Source organism: Sciurus carolinensis, chromosome 8 (assembly GCF_902686445.1).
Source record: "Sciurus carolinensis chromosome 8, mSciCar1.2, whole genome shotgun sequence".
NCBI lineage: Eukaryota > Metazoa > Chordata > Mammalia > Rodentia > Sciuridae > Sciurus > Sciurus carolinensis.
The window spans coordinates 20,780,040-20,805,775 of NC_062220.1; the positions used below are offsets into that span (position 1 = coordinate 20,780,040).

The 25,736-nt window shown below is 38.2% G+C and overlaps 1 protein-coding gene across 1 annotated transcript in view; it reads right to left on the reverse strand.

Annotated features, from left to right (window-relative positions):
• The window catches only part of Exoc4 (exocyst complex component 4), a 778,625-nt gene that overhangs the window by 236,345 nt on the left and 516,544 nt on the right, over positions 1 to 25,736 (reverse strand). The window lies entirely within an intron of this gene.

Below are 25,736 nucleotides of genomic sequence, written 5' to 3' on the forward strand. Positions count from 1 at the left end.
TATAACTACACTTAAATCTATATCTAAATATTAAAAAGTTTAAGAAAACATTCTATTCTGATGATCATTATGATATAAACATGCATTAAAAGAGCATACTCCATCCCATAAATATGTACAGCCATTATGTGTCAACTCAAAACAAAACATAAGCAATTCTTAAAAAAAGAATTATTATTTCTAAAGTTCCATCTTATTCAAGTTTTCATAATCTCTGTAAAGCTAAACAAGAGTTAAAATTCTGCTCACAAACCTGAGGTGTATAGATTATTACATTTGTATATTGAATAAGACAGAAAAAGAATAGTCTCCTGTATGGCTGGGAACTTTCAGGTGAATATGTTTTCAACTGTGAAGGCATTAAAATGATGGAACACACAGCATTTCCAAAGAAAAACTAGTCCCCATAAAAGAATTACAATATTATCAGTTTCTGCAGAACTGATGTTCTTTTGGATTATGCTGATGACAAATACCTAAAGAACACAGCAGATAAAAGAGCTGTCCAGGAGTCAACCTCTGCATTAGGTGACTCTTTTCAGCGTGTGACATTCTTGGGCTGATTGTTGCTCTTAACTACAGAAGAACATGCAAGAGACAGAAATGGCCTATAGAAATAGTTTGTATATGGAAATTCATGAAAAAATTTCCAGCCATCATATTGGCAGTCAGGTCCCTTTAACACAGTTTGTTTTCAGTATGATAGTAAACATAAAATTGTTCATTTTCATGAGCTCGACAATGAAAAATTATGGCCACAGGCATGATAGCTACAAGCTCAAGACTTAGTTCTGCATTTACTATTTATGTATTCAGGTTGTTACTACATTGCATTCATACTTGTTAATACCTTTAAGTGTTTTTCTGTTATTTCCCATAAGCATACTTTGTTTTGGAAGTGACATAAGCTCTTCTTGGACAGTAGGTATTCAATGTATTTTCTCTCTCTCTCTTTTTTGTACCAGGGATTGAACTCAGGGGCACTCGACCACTGAGCCACATCCCCAGCCCTATTTTGTATTTTATTTAGAGACAGGGTCTCACTGAGTTGAAAACATTTGCTTTTGCTGAGGCTGGCTTGGAACTCTAGATCCTCCTGCCTCAGCCTCCCGAGCTGGTGGGATTATACGTGTGTGCCACTGCACCTGACTATTTTCTCTCTTGTTGAAAAGGATGCAGCAGCCTCCATTTTGCTACTTATTTTTGACAAACTCTAGGCAATAATCATTCACGTAAGATCCCAGTAGCACCTGGGCATGGTGGCACAGGACTATCATCCCAGCTACTTGGGTGGGGCTGAGGCAGGACTGCAATTTTGAGACCAGCCTGGGCAAGCCAGCAAGACCCTGTCTCAAAAAAAAAAAAAAGTGCTGGTGATATAGCTCAGTGCAAGAGGTACCCCTAGGTTCAAACCCCAGTGCCACGAAAAACAAACAAAACAAAACAAAACAAAACAAATGAAACATGACAAAACAAAACAAAAATACAAAAATCCCAGCAACAATCTAAAACACGATGCTAAACTTCCCTAACATATAACTAATATCTGCCGATTATGAACAAGCTGTGCCCTAGGAGCTGGGGATGCCACATAATACAGTTCAAACGGACGCGTGATGACCTCTCATACCTGCAGTGTGTGTCAATGCTTACAAAGGACTTTTACTTATTTGAACTTCATTCTGCTTTGGGGGCTATTTTGATATTGATAATTATTTCCACTTTACTTATGACAAAACTGCAGTTCAGATAAGATTAGTAATTTGCTGAAGGTCACACTGCTATCAAGCTTTAAGACTGTCTAGAGCCCTGATCTGGCTGTTAATCAGCCCATCATTCTTTCTTCCAAACCACATCCTAAAAATGGCAAGCCCATATGCATGTAAATTTATAAGAATGCAAATTATATGGTTACAGATTCAATGATTCTAGAAAATTCCCCAATGAGTAGAAATATGGTAAGTCAAGATTTTCATAACTAAATTTTGGACATTTTGGTGGTTTCAGAATGTTTTGTTGCACTACTATCTTATGAAAAAAACCATGGTGAGGTCTGATGTGCATACGTTTATTGGAAAAGTGAGGGGGCAAAATGGATAAATAAAAAGGAGCAAGGTGACAGGATCTAATATTACTGCTGTGTTTATAGGAAAGGATCCCAGTATGTATGACATGACACAAATGTAATTCACAGGCCCTAGGAAGTGTGAGAGCTGGAATTTTCCAACACTCGAGACTTGAGCGCAAGCACAGAATCGTGCATCTTCTGCCTCTTGCTTCAGCGTTCTATCCTCCAATGGCAAAAGTGGAAGAGTAATTAGACTATGTGGGTTCTCTTTAACCTGGTTGGCCATTTCCCTTAACAGCACAATTACCCTGCTAATGAGATTAAATTTGGTTTAACTGAAGGATTATTTCACTGCAGAGCCCCTGCTGACTCTGGCTCCCACAGGACCCATGGCTCTGTTGATGCACCCATCTAACGTTCATTTGCCTTAATGAAAGCCAGACCTAGGAATCAGCCTGCACAGTACTGGAAAACACAAGGGCTTTTGTTTATGTTGAAAAAGAGCCTCATTTAGTCAATCTGAATCTTCCTAATACCCAGTGAAATATTTATTAATGAGTATCAGCACAGCAAGCCAGGAAATCTTATTTGCATTAATTTAAACCATAAATAATTGAAGGTAGATTTCATTCCTTAAGTCATGGTTTCAGAAAATCCTCCACTGCATGCTGAATGAAAGAGACCATTAGAGAGATGAAATGTATTAGAAGTTGAGGGTGGTAGATGCTTTTTCCTACCCTTAGACTATATGGATGGTTTCCCAATAATATGTAATTCATTATCCTTTTACCTTCACCTCAGTAGAGGTGATGCAATGAGACAATGGCTAGTTTTTCTTATTTCTCTAGGTTAGGATCACAAGGAACATATTTGTGTCATTCATCAGGTTTGACCAAAAATTGGTTGTAAGGATATTTGGGTATCTATGCACTTACTGAACATTTACTGTGCTTACCCCATGTCAAGCATGACTAGATGATGAAAATGAGAATACGAACGCAGTATAGAACCTGCCTTAGTGTAGCTCGGGCTGAACCATGCTGAGTGCAAACCACACCTCATCCCTTATTAATGGTCATGAAATAAAGGGTTGCAAATAGCATGAGGGTGAGGGAGGAGGAGGATAGAGGAAGACGAACAGGATAGGAAATAGCAGAGTGTATTATATTTATTAATAATAAATTGTGTGATTTTTCTAGATATATATTTATTTTCCACTCAAATAGGATGTACTACTACAGGATGTTCTTACTGTAGGTTGGAAAAAAAAAATTAAAAAAAAAAAAAAAACACTGATTCACAGAAAAAAAGAGTTTCAGAATTATACTCTAGACAGGCCAGGAGCACTAACTGTTAGGACCCACTCTCTATTTGTTTACAGACCTTACCGTGCTCTCGACTTTAGTTCCTTTGAGGGTAGGGCATGGGTTAGATTACCATTATGTTCCCCACAGTGCCAAGCATAGCAATCTGGCAGATGCTCAGTGCAAAGATCTTGCTTCAAGCGAGAAGTTAAGCCAGCTGTGAGGATGGCCATGGTGCAAATCAGCTACTCAGGGTTATGTTTAGCTGAACATATGTAAAAAAATATACATTCATTTGCTGTTGGTCAGTTTTTATGATCATTTTTATGCTGTATCCCTCCACCCATGACAATTAGACCCAACTTCATTTGTGCAAGCTCTAATTAATTGATATTTCTGAGACTCTACCTTTAGGAAGTATTCAGGAATTACAAACAATATTGCTGCTAGGACAAATTTGTGTCAGTTATTAGCTGGGTTTGTAGTGGTCTAGGAGGAGGGGAGTAGGTCTATTGATTATTCATAAAGAGCAAATATAACATATTTGCCCACCAACAGAATCTAAACTGGGGGAGCCAGTAAATAGTTGAGCTCACAGCCGACAAGAAGAAAATTCTTTTCCAATGCAACTTGCCATGCTCCTTGTCCTTCATGCCCCTTGGGAATGAGCAGGGGGACAGACTGCATTGTGAGGAGCGCAGTCAGCACTGGAAGGGAGCTGCCTTCATGCTCTCTCATCACACCGGGTCCCTGTGCCTTGCCTTCATCATCTCCTCGCACCAGGTTCTGGTATCTGGTGGGCGTCTATCCTGCAGGTTGCAGCTCTTGGCCAGCTGCCATGTAGCGATGCTTTTACTCAGTTAGAAAAAAAAGGAGAGCTTAATCAACTTCAACTGTAACACTGAGCCATTCTATTCCCCAAGATAATTTATGTAAGTTAAAATGCTGGAAGGGAACAAAAGCACGAGATGATCTTAAAAATTTTATATCTTGCTCTCAGACTTGAGAAGTTATGCATGCTTGACACTTTATAGTATTGTTATTAGAGAAGAGAAGACGCTTGCCTGCTAGGTTTCCCAGTAGGAAAAAAAATTATAATTAGATGTCAACACTGTCAGTTACTTCAGTCATCTGAACTCTGAAAGCCATGGCCAGGGGATCGCCACGCAATGTTTCCTTGAATGAACTTTTTTTGGCTACTCTTCCTAAGGAATTATTTGACTTTTGGAAACCAAAGAAAGAAAACCTTATTACCAGAAAACTGAAAATTCAGTGTAGGAATAGTAGTTAACATGACTGTACTTAATATTGCCTAATGAGAACAAAAAAGGGATCTTATTAAAACAAAACAGGAAATTGTTATTCTTTGAGTTCCAAATGTTTAATTAAGAACATCATAGAAAAACATCATAGAAAAAACCAAAGTGATAATTTTAGGTCTTGATAAAGGAAAGGAAAAGTCTCTTTCTCATTGGTCAATTAGTTCTCTAGAAGATGCTGTCATAAAAATACAAAAGGAATCATAATCTAATCATAATCTAATCATAGTTAGAAACTAGATCACTGAAGGATATATATAGTCTGTGTTTTGAAATATATGAGCAATAGTCTGTCTACATAGTTTAAATATGATTTTAACAGAATCCAAGAGGAATGACAACTAGATAGTAAAAATAATCTTAACAATTCAAATTTGTTTTCAGAATTTTTGAGTCACTTTCACACTCATTATCTAATTAAATGCCATCCACATCTGATGATGGTATCCTGGGACTTTTTTTTTTTTTTTTTAATTGTAAACAAATGGGATACATGTTGTTTCTCTGTTTGTACATGGCGTAAAGGCATACCATTTGTGTAATCATAAATTTGCATAGGGTAATGTTGTTTGATTCATTCTGTTATTTTTTCCCTTCCACCCCACCCCCCACCCCTCTTTTCCCTCTATACAGTCCTTCCTTCCTCCATTCTTGCTGCCCTCCCTAACCCTAACTCTAACCCTAACACTAACCCCTCCCACCCCCCATTATGTGTCATCATCCACTTATTAGCGATATCATTCGTCCTTTGGTTTTTTGAGATTGGCTTATCTCACTTAGCATGATATTCTCCAGTTTCATCCATTTGCCTGCAAATGCCATAATTTTATCATTCTTTATGGCTGAGTAATATTCCATTGCATATATATATACCACAGTTTCTTTATCCATTCATCAATTGAAGGACATCTAGGTTGGTTCCACAATCTGGCTATTGTGAACTGAGCAGCTATGAACATTGATGTGGCTGTATCTCTGTAATATGCTGATTTTAAGTCCTTTGGGTATAGGCCAAGGAGTGGGATAGCGGGTCAAATGGTGGTTCCATTCCAAGTTTTCTAAGGAATCTCCACACTGCTTTCCAGAGTGGCTGCACTAATTTGCAGCCCCACCAGGAATGTATGAGTGTACCTTTCTCCCCACATCCTCGCCAACACCTGTTGTTGCTTGTATTCTTGATAATCGCCATTCTAATTGGGGTGAGATGGAATCTTAGGGTGGTTTTGATTTGCATTTCTCTTATTACTAGAGATGTTGAACATTTTTCCATATGTTTGTTGATTGCTTGTACATCTTCTTCTGTGAAGTGTCTATTCATTTCCTTAGCCCATTTGTCGATTGGATTATTTGCATTCTTGGTGTAGAGTTTTTTGAGTTCTTTATAGATTCTGGAGATTAGTGCTCTATCGGAAGTATGATTGGCAAAGATTTTCTCCCACTCTGTAGGCTCTTTCTTTGCATTGCTGATAGTTTCCTTTGCTGAGAGAAAGCTTTTTAGTTTGAATCTATTCCAGTTATTGATTCTTGCTTTTATTTCTTGTGCTATGGGAGTCCTGTTGAGGAAGTCTGGTCCTAAGCGGACATGTTGAAGCTCTGGACCTACTTTTTCTTCTATAAGATGCATGGTCTCTGGTCTGATTTCGAGGTCCTTAATCCATTTTGAGTTTAGTTTCATGCATGGTGAGAGATATGGGTTTAGTTTCATTCTGTTGCATATGGATTTCCAATTCTCCCAGCACCATTTGTTGAAGAGGCTATCTTTTCTCCATTGCATATTTTTGGCACCTTTGTCTAGTATGAGAAAATTGTATTTATTTGGGTTTGTGTCCGTGTCCTCTATTCTGTACCATTGATCCACCTTTCTATTTTGGTACCAATACCATGCCGTTTTTGTTACTATTGCTTTGTAGTAGAGTTGAAGATCTGGTATTGCGATACCCCCTGCTTCACTCTTTCTGCCAAGGATTGCTTTAGCTATTCTGGGTTTTTTATTCTTCCAGATGAATTTCATAATTGCTTGCTCTATTTCTGTAAGGTACATCATTGGGATTTTAATTGGAATTGCACTGAATCTGTATAGCACTTTAGGTAGTATGGCCATTTTGACAATATTAATTCTTCCTATCCAAGAACATGGGAGATCTTTTCATCTTCTAAGGTTTTCTTTAATTTCTTTCTTTAGTGTTCTGTAGTTCTCATTGTAGAGGTCTTTCACCTCTTTTGTGAGATTGATTCTCAAGTATTTTATTTTTTTCAATGCTATCCTGGGACTTTTATCTGGGGAAGGAATGTGTTTGTAACCCAACATTTAGAGAGGAAAGAAAGAAGACTGGATGAATGGGTGGATAAATGGAGGGATGGATGAAAAGTACCCTGTAAAAACCTACACCCAGCTGATTCACCAAATTCTTGGGATTGAACCCATTCCTTTGAATGTGCATTATTATTTCCTTTAATCTGCTTTAATGAGATCAAGTAAGGTGAAAAGAAAATAAAGTTATCTCCAAACAAGTTCCATAGCTATGACTGGTCTATAATTCCTTTATACCACCTCTCTTCCCAGATTATTACACATGCCTTTGGGTTGGTCTTTTCTGTTTCTACTTTACTACATGGCCTACATTTTATCAGCAGATTAATCTGCTTTAAAGATCTATTCCACAGTGATATTCCATTTCTCAAAAACCTACAATGATTTCTACTTCCAACATGTGAATCCTGAGTTGTCTTTGTAATCCTGAGTTGTCTCTGGTTTTCAAGGCCTTCCCATGATCTGGCCCACTGCTTTCCCATATCTCTGTAGAATGCTCATTTGATTATTATCTCATCAGAATCCAAAATTATTTCCACCCTGGACTTTTTGCTAGTGTTTTTTTTTTTTTCTCATGCAGAACAAACCTCATTTCAGTAAGGTTTCAGAACATTCATATTTGATATATAAAATCAGTGATTCATGGGCTGAGAGAACTGCCATCACACTCAATGGAAATATGTTCCAGGGTGAGTAGGACAGGGAAACACAAATCCAGGTCCTATCAGGTGTAGCTCCTGGCTGCCTTTCATGTTAGTGTCCAGTCACTCTGAATATGACTATGTTATCTAGAATTTTAAGATATGTATTTCTATGCAATATAAGGCATATTATTCACAAGGTGAATATTCCTTTTGAGCTTAACCAAAGGGGGGGAAACTAGAAAAAAAACAGTTGCATTGTATTTACTATGTTGAGAGACAGTAGGTCATCTCTAGCTTGCCAAGTAATTTTCATGGGTAATCATCATGATATCCGATTTTCACCCTATGTACAGAAGTAGATTCCAACACCCATATCTGATTGGAACTCTATGATACAGCCTACCTAATTTCTACCTGTCTTTCAAAAGCTCAGTTTCAGGCTTATTGTCTATAGTCTACATTAATCTCCCTCTTTCATAGTCCTAGGAATGCAATTACGTGTTTATACCTCATCTTTCACTGTCCTCTGTTATTTCTCTGGTAATTATCTCTCCCCAACTGTATTTTTGTTTCTCTGAATACAGGACTTGTGCTTTTCTTTTTCCCCACATTTCCCAGGGTCCCAAACCTGTCTGCCACCCACACACTAAGAAATTAGAGGTAAAATCTTTTGGGCAACATCGTACACAGAAGAGAGCACAGGGTTTAGCATCAGACAGGCCAAGGATGGAATCTGAGCTCTCCTAGATATTTAACAAGGGACCTTCTCTGACCACCCAGGCACCTAATATATGAAATGGAGAAATAATACCTTTCTGGAGGAAAGGTTTATTATAGGTTGGTAGTGATGTATGTTTTCCAATAATGCCTTGTATCCCCTCAATGTATATAATAAGCACAGTGTCTGAAAAACAGTAGCATTCATTATTTGGTAGATAATATTTCTAACAATTAATTTGTTTATTCACTTTTGTAAATGTTCCAATCAAATTAATAATAGAATAGTTGTATCATAAATTTCTGCCACCATAGAGTCAGTGTATTTAGGAAGAAATTCCTTCAAAAATTTGTAATGGCTCAATTTACAATAGTGGAGTTCTCTAGAGATTACTAATACTATCATATTAAACTATCACATATTTACATAGTGTTGACAGTTTAGAATACCAGAATTCCCTAACTTGCAGACTAACACATTTGGGGACTATTAAAGGCAAAAGAAGCTGGCTAGAACATGGAGAAAAAATGACTTGGGCCCCTGAACGTGCTGCCTCTCTGTCTGGTGCTGCTCCTTCTCCAGACAGTCACAGGACTCACTTTGTCAATGTGGTCTGCATACATGTCCCCTTCTTTTTTCTTAATTTTTAAAAATTTATTTTTATTGTAAACAAATGGGATACATGTTGTTTCTGTTTGTACATGGAGTAACAGCATACCATTTGCGTAATCATACATTTACATAGGGTAATGTTGTTTGATTCATTCTGTCATTTTTTCCTTTTCCCACACCCCTCCCACCCCTCTTTTCCCTCTATACAGTCCCTCCTTCCTCCATTCTTGCCCCCTCCCACCCCCAATATGTGTCATCATCCGCTTATCAGCGAGATCATTCGTCCTTTGGTTTTTGGAGATTGGCTTATCTCACTTAGCATGATATTCTCCAGTTTCATCCATTTGCCTGCAAATGCCATAATTTTATCATTCTTTATGGCTGAGTAATATTCCATTGTATATATATATATACCACAGTTTCTTTATCCATTCATCAATTGATGGGCATCTAGGTTGGTTCCACAATCTGGCTATTGTGAATTGAGCAGCTATGAACATTGATGTGGCTGTATCTCTGTAGTATGCTGATTTTAAGTCCTTTGGGTATAGGCCAAAGAGTGGGATAGCTGGGTCAAATGGTGGTTCCATTCCAAGTTTTCTAAGGAGTCTCCACACTGCTTTCCAGAGTGGCCGCACTAAATTTGCAGCCCCACCAGCAATGTATGAGTGTACCTTTTTCCCCACATCCTCGCCAACACCTATTGTTGCTTGTATTCTTGATAATCACCATTCTAATTGGGGTGAGATGGAATCTTAGCGTAGTTTTGATTTGCATTTCTCTTATTACTAGAGATAGTGAACATTTTTTCATATATCTATTGATTGCTTGTAGAGGACACAGACACAAACCCAAACAAATACAATTCTTTCATACTAGACAAAGGTGCCAAAAATACGCAATGGAGAAAAGATAGCCTCTTCAACAAATGGTGCTGGGAAAACTGGAAATCCATATGCAGCAGAATGAAACTAAACCTCTATCTCTCACCCTGCACAAAACTCAACTCAAAATGGATCAAGGACCTTGGAATCAGACCAAAGACCCTGCATCTTATAGAAGAAAAAGTAGGTCCAAATCTTCACCTTGTTGACTTAGGATCAGACTTCCTTAACAGGACTTCCTTAGCACAAGAAATAAAGCAATAATCAATAACAAGGATAGATTCAAATTAAAAAGCTTTCTCTCAGCAAAGGAAACTATCAGCAATGTGAAGAGAGAGGCTACAGAGTGGGAGAAAATCTTTACCTCTCATACTTCAGATAGAGTACTAATCTCCAGAATATATAAAGAACTCAAAAAACTCTACACCAAGAATACAAATAACCCAATCAACAAATGGGCTAAGGATATGAACAGACACTTCACAGAAGAAGATCTACATACATGTCCCCTTCTGAAGTTGTTCAGGGAAAGCCTGACATCTAAAATACCTCATTTTTTTCTTTCAGTAGTAAAGACTGAACCCAGGACCCAATGACATTCCACCACTGGCTAGAACCCTTTTTTAAAAACATTTTTTGAGATAAGGTCCCACTAAGTTGTTGAGCCCGATGCAAGCTTGTGATCCTCCTGCCTCAGCCTCCCGAGTCACTGTGATGACAGATGTGTGCCTCTGCTCCCAGGGTCTTATTTTGCTTTATAGAACTTGTCATAATCCAATGGCACATGTGTGGATTTGCTTGCTTATTATGTTCCATCTGCCTCACTGGAGAGTGTAAGTCCCACCCCACCACCTCATCCCTGCTGCATAGCCATTGAAAGCTGTATACCTAAAACTTAGGAAAGTGCCTTGCACACTGCAGGTACTTTTTAGATATGGTTGAATAAATATAAGCTTGCTGGGCTCCTGTCTACTTCTCTCCATGAGCTCCGCTAAGCATAAGAACCTCCAGGAATTCTAATGAGCAGGGCTTTGGCTCTCACTGAACTGATTAGTGAATGAAGGAAGACAATGTCTTTACTACCTCCTCCCCATCGGATCCAGCCAGTCACAGCTGGCCAGTGAACAGAGCACCGAATCAGTGCTACTTCCAAACCCTCATTATATTTTGCCTAGCCCATGCTCCTGATCTCTAGGGGCACCCAGGAGTAAAACTGAAACCTGGGGAAGCAAAGAAAGCGGGTAAATAACACTGCTCGAGACCTTGTCACCCTTTTCTAGTGCCTAATTCACATTGTTGTTTGATGATTACACACGAAAAGGAAAAAGTATGAGTCTGATGACATCACTTGGGCAGAACAGCTTCATTTAAAAAAAAATAAATTATCACCAGTAGCACATTCTTGCATGTTCAAATCCTGCAGCTCTCAATCTGGACCCCTGTAAAAAGTAACATATGCTCACAATAAATCTTTAAAATGGCTCTATTAATAGAGTGGCTGTGGTGACAGTTTTATAAATGGGCCCCATCTTTATGCAAACTGTGTTTTATTAGATTGCATTATAATGATTTGTAATAAGAATACAGAGATGAATTCTGAGAAAAGGAACTCCAAACGCTCCTAAGCTGGCCAGGGATTTCAAAGCCCATATATTCTGTGTGGAGAACTATGCATTCTGGGAACAACAGACATCATCAGATTAGTTTTGCTACAGTTGTATGCTTCTCTGCTTTTTTCCAATCAGATAATAACAGTCTAATAACTGGCTTTGTGTCTGTCAATCCAATTACTTCCTATTTGGGATATGCTGACACTCTATTAAATCGGCAGACAGATGGCGGGGTCTTTCATTACCCTCCGACTGAATAATTAGCTTCCTAGGCACATAACTGGGGAAGGAGCCCATCTATGAAGTCAGGTGTCTTCCAAATAAAACCAAAGACACAGATCACTAAAAATAATCTTGTTAACCCAATGTTATGTCAATGTCATGCCTGTAACAGGCAAAGCCATTTACTTCATCCTCGGCTACCTTGATTGGGAGCAGTGGCTCTCTGGCCATCTTTTGATGAAAGTTCTTTCCCCCATATGTCTAACTGGTACCCAGTCCAGGAAAAATACAGACTCAGTCTTGGATCCAAACAATGTCACCTTGGGCAACTAAACAGTTCCTTCATTTGACCTAATCTCATTTAGAAATTTAGAGAGTAAAATACTAACTAAAATAAACTGTGTATGGAGAAAGTTAAGTGAAATTTAACTGAAAAATTTTAAGACTAGATGAAAACAATTAGGAAAAAATAATTCAAAAGGGAGGAGTATATGTCTTCCATATTCCCCATCCTATTTAAAGGTAATGATCAGCATGTAACAGGTATTCTATAAACTGTTGATAAACTTAAGAATGTTTTATAAAGAAATGATTAATAATAGGGATAATTTTAAGAGGAAAATATATGATATAGGTTGGTAAAATTATTCCTCAAAATATCACTAGGGTTTACTTCTAAGAACCAACATGGTTAAAAGGAACACTTTTCCACTCCATAATCCTTGATAGTGGTCACAGATGTCTCACTATCATGGCTAAATATTAGCTAGATATTTAGAATTTCCTGTCTTCCCTGGTTTAGAAACTCAGGAATGAAAAGGACAAATTAATATGGAGATAGCATGATGTCATGAAAAGGATAAGGCCGGAGGATCAAAAGACCAAAATTCTGACATGGCTGCACTATTTATAACTGTGTAACTCTGGGTCTCAGTTTAATCATTAGAACTTCTGAACACAGCCTCATTCATTGCATAGTTCAACATGGGATGCTGACACGATTTGGCCTTTTTCATGGCTTTCCTAGTTGCTAAGAGTAATTCCCTCAGGACCCTAAAAGGGATCTGAGTCATCATCACTATCTCATTATGAATATTCATTCCCAAAGGCCACAAAGACTAATAAACTCCCAGCTGCAGGGAACAGAGGGTCAACATACTAAAACAGCACTAAAAGCAAGGAGACATTAGTGTGCTGAACTGCTAGGCAGACAACTTACAGCCCTTTAATGAGGATTATATTTCCTTGGTTTGAGGGAAAAGCAGACCCATTAACCATTGTTCTGTCCTTTCTAAGTATCTTCATTCCTTATTTATTAAGGATAATAGTTTACTCAACAATGGTTATATATGAAGTTGCTTGGGTAATACTTTTTTTTTTAAATGAATACACTATCTCTTCAATTTGGCATTTTAAGAAAATGTGCACAGCAAGTAACATTTAAGAAAATATGCACAGAGTGATTAGACTGGGAGATGCTCAGTGGGGCCAAAGAATGCTGCTCCTGAAGAGAAAAGTGATCAGGAGACATCATTTGTGATACATTCCGGCCATTAGCAGCAGCCAGGATAGCTTGCAAGGAACTAATATAACTTGGAAGAACATCTGGGCTGAAGAGTTGAAGGTAATATCTTTCAGGTGCTAAGTGAAGAGATGGAATAGCCAAGGAAGTTCAACATCGAGAAAAAGGTGATTTAATTTTGAGATTTCACAAATACTGGTAAGTGAGAACACCAAAGTAGAAGACCCAGGCTCTGCTCCTGGGCTCAGGAGGTAGGCCTGGTAGCATTGATGTCACTGGTAAAGTGGATAAGGAGCTAGGCTGTCAGAGGCCTTCTGAAGTAATTCACCATTGAAACTGGGAGAGGCACTTAGGCTAGGACTTGATTTTGATAGCAAAGATGGAAAGATCACCCTGTTTACTCAAGTCCCCTGAGGAAGTACAATTATTTCTTCAACTAGGAGACCAGAACTTTAAAAACCTCATAAAGGATTCAAAGTTGATACAGAATTTGGAAAAAACCCACAAACCACTCAGTAGCAAAATAACAGCAAGAATAGATGAGGAGAAAATGGCTTAAATGTCTTCCTTATGCTCAAGGTCCGCACATCTAACTCTTCCATCAGTGTCTCACTATAGCAGGGGAACTTATGGAGGAAAAGATCTTCCAAATGCAAGGGAGACCTTCTCATTGTTGGGAGAAGAGCAACATGAGGTTGAAGGTCCTCTTGTTGCTGTACATTTGGAAGCCACAGTTCAAAAGCTATGTGAGGCTCCTGATGAGCAAAGTTGAATACAGTCACCTCCGTGAGAGCCTCTTCAAGTCACTAGAATTAAAATTATTAATGAAGACGATAAAATGAAGTGAAAAGGCTCCCTGCTAAGGTGCTCTTTGTATGTTTTGAGACTCCATTTTTAATGAACTGTTTTCATTTGCTAATTTAAAACATTGGGCTTACTTTCCCAACAAAATTGGCTCATTTTCACAGGTAAAGAAAAAGATGGAAGGTAAGGGAGAAAAATGTCTCAGAAAAGCCAAAGTGAATGTCTACATTCACCCTCCTGTCTCACAATGGTCCTGCTGATGTTCCAAAGGTAAGGAGAACACCTGGAAAGATAACTCACCACGTGGCTGTATGTACTAATGAGCCTCCAAATCCACTCAGTCTGCAGTTGACTACTCTGTGATCTGACACTTTCTCTTGAAGAACTATAAATGCATATTATTCTATATACTTTCCCCAGAATATTAGTCTGTTTTTATAGGTCCATTTTCATTTTGCGATAAAAATGCATATTTTATAATAGCTCCTCTACAGCTTCATCGTGGTGTAATAACTTAATTTTTGCTCTTTGTGAACAATTTTCTTCTACCGCAGTTTTATTTTTGATATTTCTAAACAGTGAAAATGCCTGAGTTGTAAAGGAAATTGTTGGCTTCTAGGAGTAATGTGGAAAGTACCTTCTGGGCATTTTAAATGATGAAACAGAATATTTAGCTGGTCAGAGTAGAGGGAAACAAGAAAGCTCATCAATAGTTTTAATTTTTTTAAAAAAAATTTTACATGACAGTATATTTTGAAATATTATACATACACAGAATAAGTATAACTTGTTCCAATTAGGATTCCATTATTGTGGTTGTACATGATGTGGAGTTACACTGGTCATGTATTCATATATGCATATAGGAAACATATGTCCAGTTCATTAAACTGTCTTTCCTATTCCTATCCCTCCTCCCTTCCCTTCATTCCCCTTTGTCTAGTCCAGTGAACTTCTAATCTCCCTTGTTGTGGCTTAGTATCCACATATCAGAGAAACATTCAGCCTTTAGTTTCTTGGGAATGGCTTATTTCACTTAGCATGAGAGTCTCCAGTTCCATTTATTATGGCAAATTATGGCAAATGCCATAATTTCATTCTTCTTTATGGCTGAGTAATATTCCATTGTGTATATATACCACAGTTTCTTTATCCATTCATCTATTGTAGGACACCTAGGTTGGTTTCCTAGCTTGGCTATTGTGAATTGAGCTGCTATAAACATCGAAGTGGCTGTGTCACTGTAGTATGCTGATTTTAAGCACTTTGGGTATAAACCAAGGAGTGGGATAACAGGGTCAAATGGTGGGCCCATTCTGTTTTCTAAGAAATCTTCATAATGGAAAGCTCATCAATTCTGAAAGGAACATCCAAAACCACAGGAGGGACATAGGAATGGTGGCAGATCCTCTAAACCAGGATCCTTAACCTGGGGTCTATGAACTGCTTGATGCTATGAGTAACATTGCCTGTGTCTGACACACAGGTGCTTCTCCAGAGTCTACAGCTGTCATCAGCTATTATCTCCAAAATGTCTCTAAACCACAAAGTCCCTTTTAAATAGAGCCTGATCTTCATATGAAAAATAATATTAATTTTACACACTCACAAAATCTAAGACCAAAAGTGAGAAGAAATGGGAGGGGTAAACTGTACTTAGAGCCAAGGATTTTTGCATTTCTAAATCTTAGGAAATGTGTATTACATACAAATTAAACAACTAAAGGAACCCGGTGTAGTTCAGCTCTTGGCAGGAAGACTAGGGACCCAACAGCTCTGAATTCAAATCTTGGTTGTGCTACACATGTCTTGCTTGAAGTAACTTCTCTGTCGATGAGTTTGCAGCCATTCTGAGTACATTCATACAGAAAAATATACTGAAAAAAAAATCTGTAAACCTTATTATCAACTTCACTGACTTCTACGAACTGGGACCCCTGAGCAGGCAGCTCTGAGACCAGCTGCCAGATTCCTTCTAGTTTGGCCATGTTAAGATTCCACCATTCCCAGTGGAGAAGATCCACAATTCAATACCAGTCCCCGCTCTCCAGCCCTTATAAAAAGGATACTTCAATGATTAAAACATTCCACATCCCCCCAATCTACATAAATGTCTTCTTTTACTAAAACCTAATTATGTCTACAACTAAAGTAGATATTTAAACTGATAATTCAATCGATGTAATGTACATCTCCCTCATGCTTCAGAGAGTTGAGTTTAAATGCCTTTTTTGATTACTAATTATTTTCTAAGTGAGTTTAATGCTTGTGAAAGCTATTGAGACCACATGCCTGAGAATGAATGTTCTCTGTTTATTTGACAAGCAGGCTCCTATGAGACCCCACCGCATGCAGCATTAAACTACCTGCAAATCCTTCTGGACCATCTTGTTTTTCAGCCCAGATATTTTCTCTTCAGTTACTGACTAGTTGTAAATCTTAAATAGGGGGACAATCTAGCTCTAGTAATGGGGGATGAATTATACAAAGAATTTGCCTAATCATTTATTTTTCAAAAAGAATGCATATAGCCACCCATGTGAAATAGGACTAATGTGAAATACAAGCCATGTGAAATAGGACTAATTAAACTTGTGATGGAAGTGAATAACTTCCATGATTTTCTATCAGTTGTCTAAGTTCCATCACTTTGGTGGGATTTGAGGTGTTCCGTAATCACTGCGCAGTTCCAGAACATCGAATCACGCTTCTGCATCATTTGTTTCAGCCTACTCAGTGCTCCGCAACATGTAAGTGCGCCCGACGGGATGGGTAGAGGCTCATTAGCAGAGTAAAGCTTTAGGACTATTAAGCAATCTCAGGTGAAGACATCTCTCAGACTTTTCCAGTAGAAATCAATTCATCAAATTCCTTTCCTGTCTACATTCTAGTGCATGCTCTATTGCTCCTAGAAGAGCCCGCTTTCTCCTCCAGCTGGGGGAAGTGCAGCTCACTCGGCAACCACTGACTCATTGACCATACTGAGCGCTGGGAAGGGGGCTGGCTCTGATGTCTGCTGGGAAGATCCGGTTGTGTTAGTTATGTGCTCATTATTTACAAGGCTGGAGGCAGCTTCTGATTCCCTCAGGAGCTGACTAACACTAATGGTGTCAGGTTTGTTACATGAGAATATATTTCATTTAATTATGTGGTCAACGGGCTGAAGATCTCACAATCCAGACAAAGTGGCAAGCCCTGGACACTTTAAACAGGATAATCAATATGTTGACTACATCTAAGATGGAGAGTAAGAAACTAAGTACAAGATGTTCATGATGGTTAAAATGCACAACTGACACATAAAGTCTATCGCTACTTGTAACAGTGGTGTGTCCTTGAAACTAGAATGGAAAGGAGAAAGTCTCTTTCCATCATGCCCATCCATTCCCTCATGGATAGACTTAAACTCATTAGTAAATGTACAAATATTATAATGGTTACACAGTCTTATAACCAAAAACAGTAACTGAAGTATAGCTACTCATAATTTGACCAAGGATATACCTAGCAGCAGCAATGAGCCTAGAACTCAATTGTAGTATTTTGAATACATACACATTTTATTCAATTTCTCTTCCCTCTAGAAAAGTACCTAAACTATGATATCTCATAATGGTTAGGAACACATGTGTAGGGAAGAAGTGTCTAGGTCATGCGGCTGCTATATTGACCTTGAACAAGTTATTTATCTCCTATCAGTGCTACGGATTGAATTGTGTCCCTCTGTCCCCAAATTCTGATGCTGAAGCCCTAATTCCCATTGTGATGGTATTAGCAGGAGGGGCATTTGGGAGGCAACTAGGTTTAAATGGGGTCAAGAAGATGTAGCCCTCAAATGGAATTCAGTTTGCGCCCTCATAAGAACAGACACCAGGGGCTAGCTAGCTTTCCTCCACGATCCCATGTGAAGACATGCCAAGAAAGCAGCTGTCTGTCTAGCCAGGTGCAGTGGCGCATGCCTGTAATCCCAGGGGCTCAGAAGGCTGAGGCAGAAGGATTGTAAGGTAAGGTCAATCTGGGCAACTCAGTGAGACTTTGTCACAAAAGTTAAAAAAAGGTGGGGATGCAGCTCAATGGTAAAGCACTCCTGGGTTTAATTCCCAATACCACAATAAAACAAAAACAAAGCAAGGAGGAAAAAAAAGAAAGCTAGTGGGCAGTAAGCCAGGAAGAATGCTGACCAGAAGAGTCAAACTGACACCCTGATTTCAGACTTTAGCCCCAGACTATGAGAAATAAATGTTTGTAATTTAAGACACCAGTCTATGGTATTTTGATTTAGCAATTCAAGATGACTAAGACAATGACCCTGTCTCTTTGGAGGATTAAAGGACTTAACCCACAAAAAGTGTTCAGTATAGTACCTGACAGAAAATACTCAATAAATGTTACAACATTATTGTTGTTATTCATGAATCCTTCCTCTTTCATGCCTAAAGCACTTACCATCTATAAACTGATCATTTGGAATTTATTTATAACCTCAAAGCATAATTTTAACTACTTCTGTGTTTATGTCTTACATTGCCAACTAAAGTGTAAGGATTCAGAAATGGTTTCAATTTCCTTATATTTTTCACAATTCTGGTTCAATACTGTAAGCATAGTAGGTGCTGAACATGTATTAATGGATTAATGGGATAATATATTATGAGAGCAGAAAATAGAATCATGGTCTTTCATCTTTTGGACTTTATTCTCTGATTGCTTAGATGTTTAGGAGGGAAAATTAATATTAGATACATAAACCATAAATTTTCTGATAGCCAGGATGATAAAGTCATCACCATTGAATCTTACATGGCCTCTTCTTAGATGGGCAAATAATTGAATAAAAGTCATAAAAATGTAAGCTGATGCATGGAGGGTGCATACTTCTAAGTGGCCTTGAGCCTAAGGGAAAATCCTTTTCTAGACCTATTGCTCCAAACTTCTTAGGTACTGAAAGAGCTATAAGAATTTATACTGGTCTAGAAACTCCTTGAACTACTTTTTGATGTTCTAAATTCTCCTCTGGGACCTTCTTTAACTCTGGTTCCAACAACATGAATGCTTTTTGGATGATATTCTCTGGTGCCTTCTTAGAGAAGGAGCCATAACCCCAGAAAGACAGATCCTTTGAAGACATTTTTGTTTGTTTGTTTTCTTGTACTGTATGGCTCTAATGATTTTTTAAAAATTTTTTGTTCTAATTTGTTGTACATGACAGAGAATACATTTATACATTTTGATAGATCATACATGTGGAATGTAATCTCTCATTTTTCTGATTATACATATTATAGGAACACATCAGTCATACAGTCATTTATGTACACGAGGTAATAATGTCTGTTTCACTCTACTATCCTTCCTTCCCCTATGCCTCTTTCCCTCCCTTCATTCCCTTCTACCTAAACTAAAGTAATTCTATTCTTCCCTTCCTGCCCCCACCCCCATTATGAATTAGTATCCACATATCAGAGAAAACATTCAGCCTTTGGTTTTTTGGGTTTAGCTTATTTCACTTAGCATGATATTCTCTAACTCCATCCATTTACCAGCAAATGCCAGAATTTCATTCTTCTTTAAAGTTGAGTAATAACATATGAAAAAATGTTCCACATCTCTAGCAATTAAGGAAATGCAAATCAAAACTAAGATTTCATCTCAGTCCAATAAGAATGGCAATTAGCAAGAATACAAGCAACAATAAGTGTTGTACAGGATGTGGGGGAAAAGGTGCACCCAGATATTGCTGGTGGGGCTGCAAATTGGTGCAGTCCCTATTGTTGATCGAGGTGCATTCTACAGTTATCAGGAGGTAACTGGTCAAAGTGAGAGACCCGGGATGTAGGAGTTGATGACAAAAGGGCTTTTGATGGGAGCCCCAAAGAGAGAAGAGCCCTAGATCCTCTCCTTGAGGTCCTCTAGGCTGCTTGGTTTCTGTTCTTCCAAAGGGTTGGACCCAATGAAATAGGGTAGTGTCCTTCTAATAAAGTACCTTTTTTGCTTGAAAGTTACTTGTTTAAAAAATGGTTTCTTTTATACACAATTAAAAAAAAAAAAAACTCTTTGTTGGTGTATCTGGTATATAAAAAGGTGTTGGGATGTGAAGTAAGAAGACTCCTTAGTGTTTTAAAGGGAAACGTTAACACATGTGCTCATTTCTGTCTTTTATTTCTTCCTTTAAACTCATTTTGGTGACTGGAAATAATGGTATTCTCAAGTGGTGAGGAAGGAAGGAGCCAGGTAGTTTTTAAAAAGTGCTTAGGGAAGAAAGAGTATGGGCAGGTTTTGTCTAAGCCTTTCCTTTAGTAAACAGTAATTAAAAGATAAAATTCTCAATTATGACAGTATACTAAAAGTTCTTAATTATGATATAGTATAATAAACCAGATACACATAGAAAAAAATCAACTGAAAAAATTTCTCAGTTGTACGGAACAGTCAAAGAAAAAGGTTCCTGAAAAGTTAAGACCTGATGTAACATTATGGTTATTTTTATATTTAAAAAGAAGCATAACTGATAACTGAAAAGAAACATATAAGCAATACCACTGATTATAGAAATTACCCACCTAGCTAAATAGGCCTAGGAGACATAATTCTACCCTCTAAAAGAGGTTCTTTTCCCCAGATCCCCTTTTGCTATGAGGCAGGAATCTGGGAAATGCCTAAGTAGGGTTGGGGATATGACTTAGTGAAGTTAGCTGACCCTATGAGAACTGAACTCATGGCCATATTCTCACCCAAACTGTCCTCTAATTAACTACAGTATACTATTCTGCTGTCATGTAGCTATGGGTATCTTCTGGAGGGCCTGGAATAGTATAGCTGTTAGTAATAAAAGCCAGCAGTTAAGTAGTTAACCACATTAGGGAAAAGACATTTTTTTAATGGTTTCTTTTTTTAAAAGTTAGCCTGAGTGCAGCTGTGATTCTTGAACAGCTTGTTCTGAGCCACATGGCCTTCCAGTCCCCCAATCTTTCTACTATGTTCCATGCTCAACTGGCTTTCAACAGCTTTCCTGAAGCAACTCTTCAGCATATTAAACTTGGGATTCTTTAACATGGAGTAACACTTTTCTCTCTTTAATGGGATAATTTAGCCTTCTGACTTTCACAGCAGATGCATTTAAGACTCAGTGATGTCATTTAATTACAGACTCTGAAGAAATCTGAAAGCATCATTATAACTACCCTCTGCTGTCAGCTCCCTGATGGAGCCCACCAGCAATGCCACAGATGAGAAGAATGGACTCCAGGGAGGAAGAATGAAGAGAAAAAGACAGAGGTCAAGGCCTGTGCTCCATCCCATGAATATTGATGTCCAGGGCTCTTCATATATCACCTAGTTAAGTGGAGATAAAATTCAGAAAGGCAAAGACTGAGGGTCCAAATTAGAAGGCAAATGAATGATCAGGTCAATATACCTACTGAATAATTATTAAGGTGTTTTTTCTCAATTAGAGTGATCAAATTAAGATATCAAAGGTGCATTTTTCTATCCTCTTAAATGGTCTCTTGAAGTCTTAACCACAAGAGTTCAATAGCTGTTATGCACCATTATAAGCACTTCCACTTGACCCTTGGCTAGCGAGAGAGAGAGAGAGAGATGATGATGAAGAATGAAAAAATAGGAGCAAAGAGAAGACTATGTGTTAATCACATGAGAAAGTGCTTCAAGAAAAAATTAAGTGGCATAATTGTAATTTTTATTGATTTAAAATTAACATAATTATTAATATTATGATTGAAAATGAAAGGATAGAAAAAATGGATATTTTGTTGTTGTTTTGCAGCGCTGGGGATCAAGTCCAGGACCTAATGCATGCTAGGTGAGTGCTGTACCACTGACTACACCCCCAGCCCCAACACGGATGTTTTTAAACTAATGGTTCCTATTCGTTAAGAGCATAAGGATGGGGGTGTGAATAACTTATCACATTTCTAAGTTGTCCAAAGAGAACAAAACAAACTGCATCAAAATAAACATTCACTTCATTTACTGGATATAATTTCTCTTTGTGCTGGCAACTAAGTGTCTGAACAATTAAACTGTGTAAAAGAATATAGCAAAATTTGAAAGTCTCACATCCCCAAGTCTGTGCCAACTCCTGTTTTTTGAGAACATGTACTTCTGCTATATTTAAGTGAATGAAAAAAGAACTAAGCCTGCCAGTTGTGGTACTGCACACCTGTAAACCCAATGACTCAGGAAGCAGAGGCAGGAAGATAGCAAGTTCAAGGCCACCCTCAGCAATTTAAGCGAGGTCTTTTTACAGAAAAGCAACTTAGTGAGACCCTGTCTCAAAATGAAAAAATAAAACGGGCTGGGAATATAGTTCAGTGGTTAAGCATCCCTTGGTCCAATCCCTGGTACCAAAAAAATGAAACAAAACAACAATAAAAACAACAAAAAAAGTTATCCTTGTAAATTGTCAAGGTCTGAAAATATGAACTTTCCTCCTTTCCACATCATTTACAGTTTTTGAAACTACCTACAAGCAATGATCCCATACACTAAATGCTTGATCCCATCACTGCATGAGTGCTTTATTATACGTCAATGTAACAGAGTTCAAGAGCATAAAGATGGATGAGCAATTTGGCATGGTGAATGAGATGAACATTCTGGCCCTCTGCCACTAGAGATCATATAAAATTCATTGCTCATGAAAGCAGTATGTCCTAAGGGAACCACAAATAGGAGGATGGCCCAGACCATGCCTTGACATGATGATGTCACATTACGGTGCTTCATACGTCAGCATCAACACCCACAGGAGTACATGACTGTGATGCGGTCTTCCCACAATCAAGCACAGCCAATCCTTGGTCTCTGAGTATGTCCAGTTGGAGCTGGTCCTGGCAGCCTGAGCAGCAGTGAGACTTAAGGATGCTATGAAGACGTGGTTCCTCTTAAGTTTCTTGGCTTAAGAAGTAAACTTTTCAAGGAATGCAAAGGCTCACATTCATAGTGAAGATATGAATTACAGAAGGTTCTTTAAAAAATCATTTATTGAATGCAACTTTATCAAGTACTGTCTGAATGGGTATATGTGTTTTATTATTAATCTTCCTAAAACTCCCCAAACATAAACATTATCCCCATTTTAAAGAGAAGGCACAGTGAAGGAACTTGTGCAAAGTTCTTAGGCAAATAAATGGAACAGCGGGGATTCAAACTCTAGTCTATATTGACATTTGGGTCTCTCTACTCTGTTATCCCGCTTTCCCAAGGCTCACGCTAGTGACCAGGGCAGAATTCATCAGTGGGTGGCCTTGCTAGAGGGAAGGTCTGCAGAGACTTATTTTGTGTTCCTGTGTATTTCACACAGTACAATCAGTCTTTGGCATTGCATTCCTCTCCCCACATGCATATTGTAATTGTAGATATGTACCAAGGTCCTGGGAACATTTAATCTAAGGTGACAGTCATTCTGGTATTAATTTAACCAGACTTTTCCTACAAAAGAAGGTATTTCAGGGGCATGTTACAGTATGATTAGCCCCAGGCTCCACTTCTACCATGGGTGATGCTGTGAAGAAGTCTCCCACGTGGGGATCATTTTTCTGCCTTTATTTGAAACTTATCCTTTGACAGTTTTCAGCCTGCATGATCTGAGTCTCATCTGCTCAAGCAGATTATTGCAAAAGAGACTCCTTGCCTAGTGAAATCAACATGCAGGGAGCATCAGATAATTTCTAATTGAATTTTGCATCACTTTGACTAATGTTAATGCCCTCAAGACCCCAAAGATGGGTGCATTTGCGTGATTTGAAATAATTCAACAATTTTATAAACCCAAGGAAGAATATTTGCTTATTTGTAAGCCTAGAGGCCCAAGTATCTAAGTAGTATGGATTCCAAAATGATTGCATGCCCTCAGAGGTTATATTTATTTTAGTAAAGCTAGATGTGTATAAACATAACATTTCCTTCTGTAGCATTTTGACAAATAACTGGCAATGTCTGGATTGATGACTTCCTCTGAGCTAAGGAAGCTAACATGGTCGTAACAAAAGTTCCCAAGATACTGGTTGCAGACAACACTGCAACCCAAGACATCATGTCACTTGGCAGCCTTTTGATACTGACCCAACCTGTTTGTCAAAATCCCCCAAAATATATTAGGTATAAAAACTTATATAAGCTAGGATTGAAAAGGATTTTTTTTTTAATTAGAAGGCACAAAGTAATGATTAAAATGGAAAGAAGTCAGTTTTGACAGAACAAAAGCTTTTCTGTCTTATTCCTCATTGATAACACACTCAATGGAAGAAAGCATTATTTGTATTTTGCAGCTGGTGAAACTAAAGATAAGTTAGACAAGTTGCCCACATGCACAAGAGCTATGAGTAAGCCAAGAACACAACTGGGAGTTGAGGTTCTGAGTTCCACTCTCCATTGACTGTGAAGAATCAATCCTGTGCCCTATATAGTAAACTCACAGAGACAAAGAAGGCCCAATGTCAGGCAGGGTCTCTGGAGACATATCAATCTCTGCTACAAGCTTCAGAGTGTGGGTGGCTATGTGTCCAGGGCCTCAGTTTCCTAGATTTACCCCAGACTCTGACTGGATCAATGGTTTTTAGAAATGGAAGGGACATTCACATCTATTTCCTAACGCTCCAACACTTGACACGGTTCTGGTGGAGTACTCAACACGTGACACGGTTCTGATCATCCTCCCTCTTGGGGGCCAGAGGTGTGGCATGTCTCCATGTGTAGTTGTTTTTTAATATTAATAATCAATATATCATTAGAAACATTGGAAAAACATTGTGAAGGTTTTACTGTACTGGGACACAAAATAGTACACAATAAAAATTTAGTAGTAATACATAGATAAAATATATAAAAAAAACAATTGTAGCTATGCTCCAGTTAAAAGGAGCCTGTAATTGCTTTAGTATAATAATTTCTAAATATAGATGGATAAAGAGGTATTCCTCTGAACTTGAATGCGGTGTTTAGCCTTTGTTGCTTTCCTAGTTTTAATAATCGATTCTAGAGATACTTTATATAATAAAAATATTTAGGTTAGTCATAAATATAATTTGTGCTTTTCCTATGTTTAGTCTAATTCTTTGAGAATCAAAATAAGATTGTAGTCTTCCATTAAATGAAATAGAATAGACTAAATATTAACTATAAGTTGATTTCTTTGCCCTTTGTTAATAACAGTAAAAGCTTTTCACTGTTAAACACGGGGTGGGGAGGCGTTTCTCAGAAAATCTAGTGACATGTTTGTTCTGGAGGTTGAAGGTTGGCAGATCATGGTGCCCTAACCCTTGGTTTGGCGGAGGATGGGGTTGTTTTGGTCTGGCTGGGAAATAAGGTTGTTTTGGTCTGGGCTGTCATACAGAGGGGATGTGTACTTTGAGAAGAAGCACAGTTTATACTTTTGAAGGTTTTTCTTATTTTACACTAACCATAAAATGATATAATCATGACTAAAGAAAAAATAGAGATTCAGAAAAATAGAGATTCAGCCTCAGAACACTTGGTGTCTCCGTCTGCTGTTTCTCCACTGTGCTGATGCCTCCCATCCACCTAGGACCCCCAACCGCTGCTAGGGCTGGACCCCGGAAGGACATCTGCATTCACTGCTGTTCCAGGGGTTGCCTTCCATAGACAAAGATATAACCCAGGAAGAATAAGTGATAAGTCCTCAAGGGAATGTATCCAGTTGGTGGCAGAACCAGATTCCAAACTCAGGTTTACCAGTTG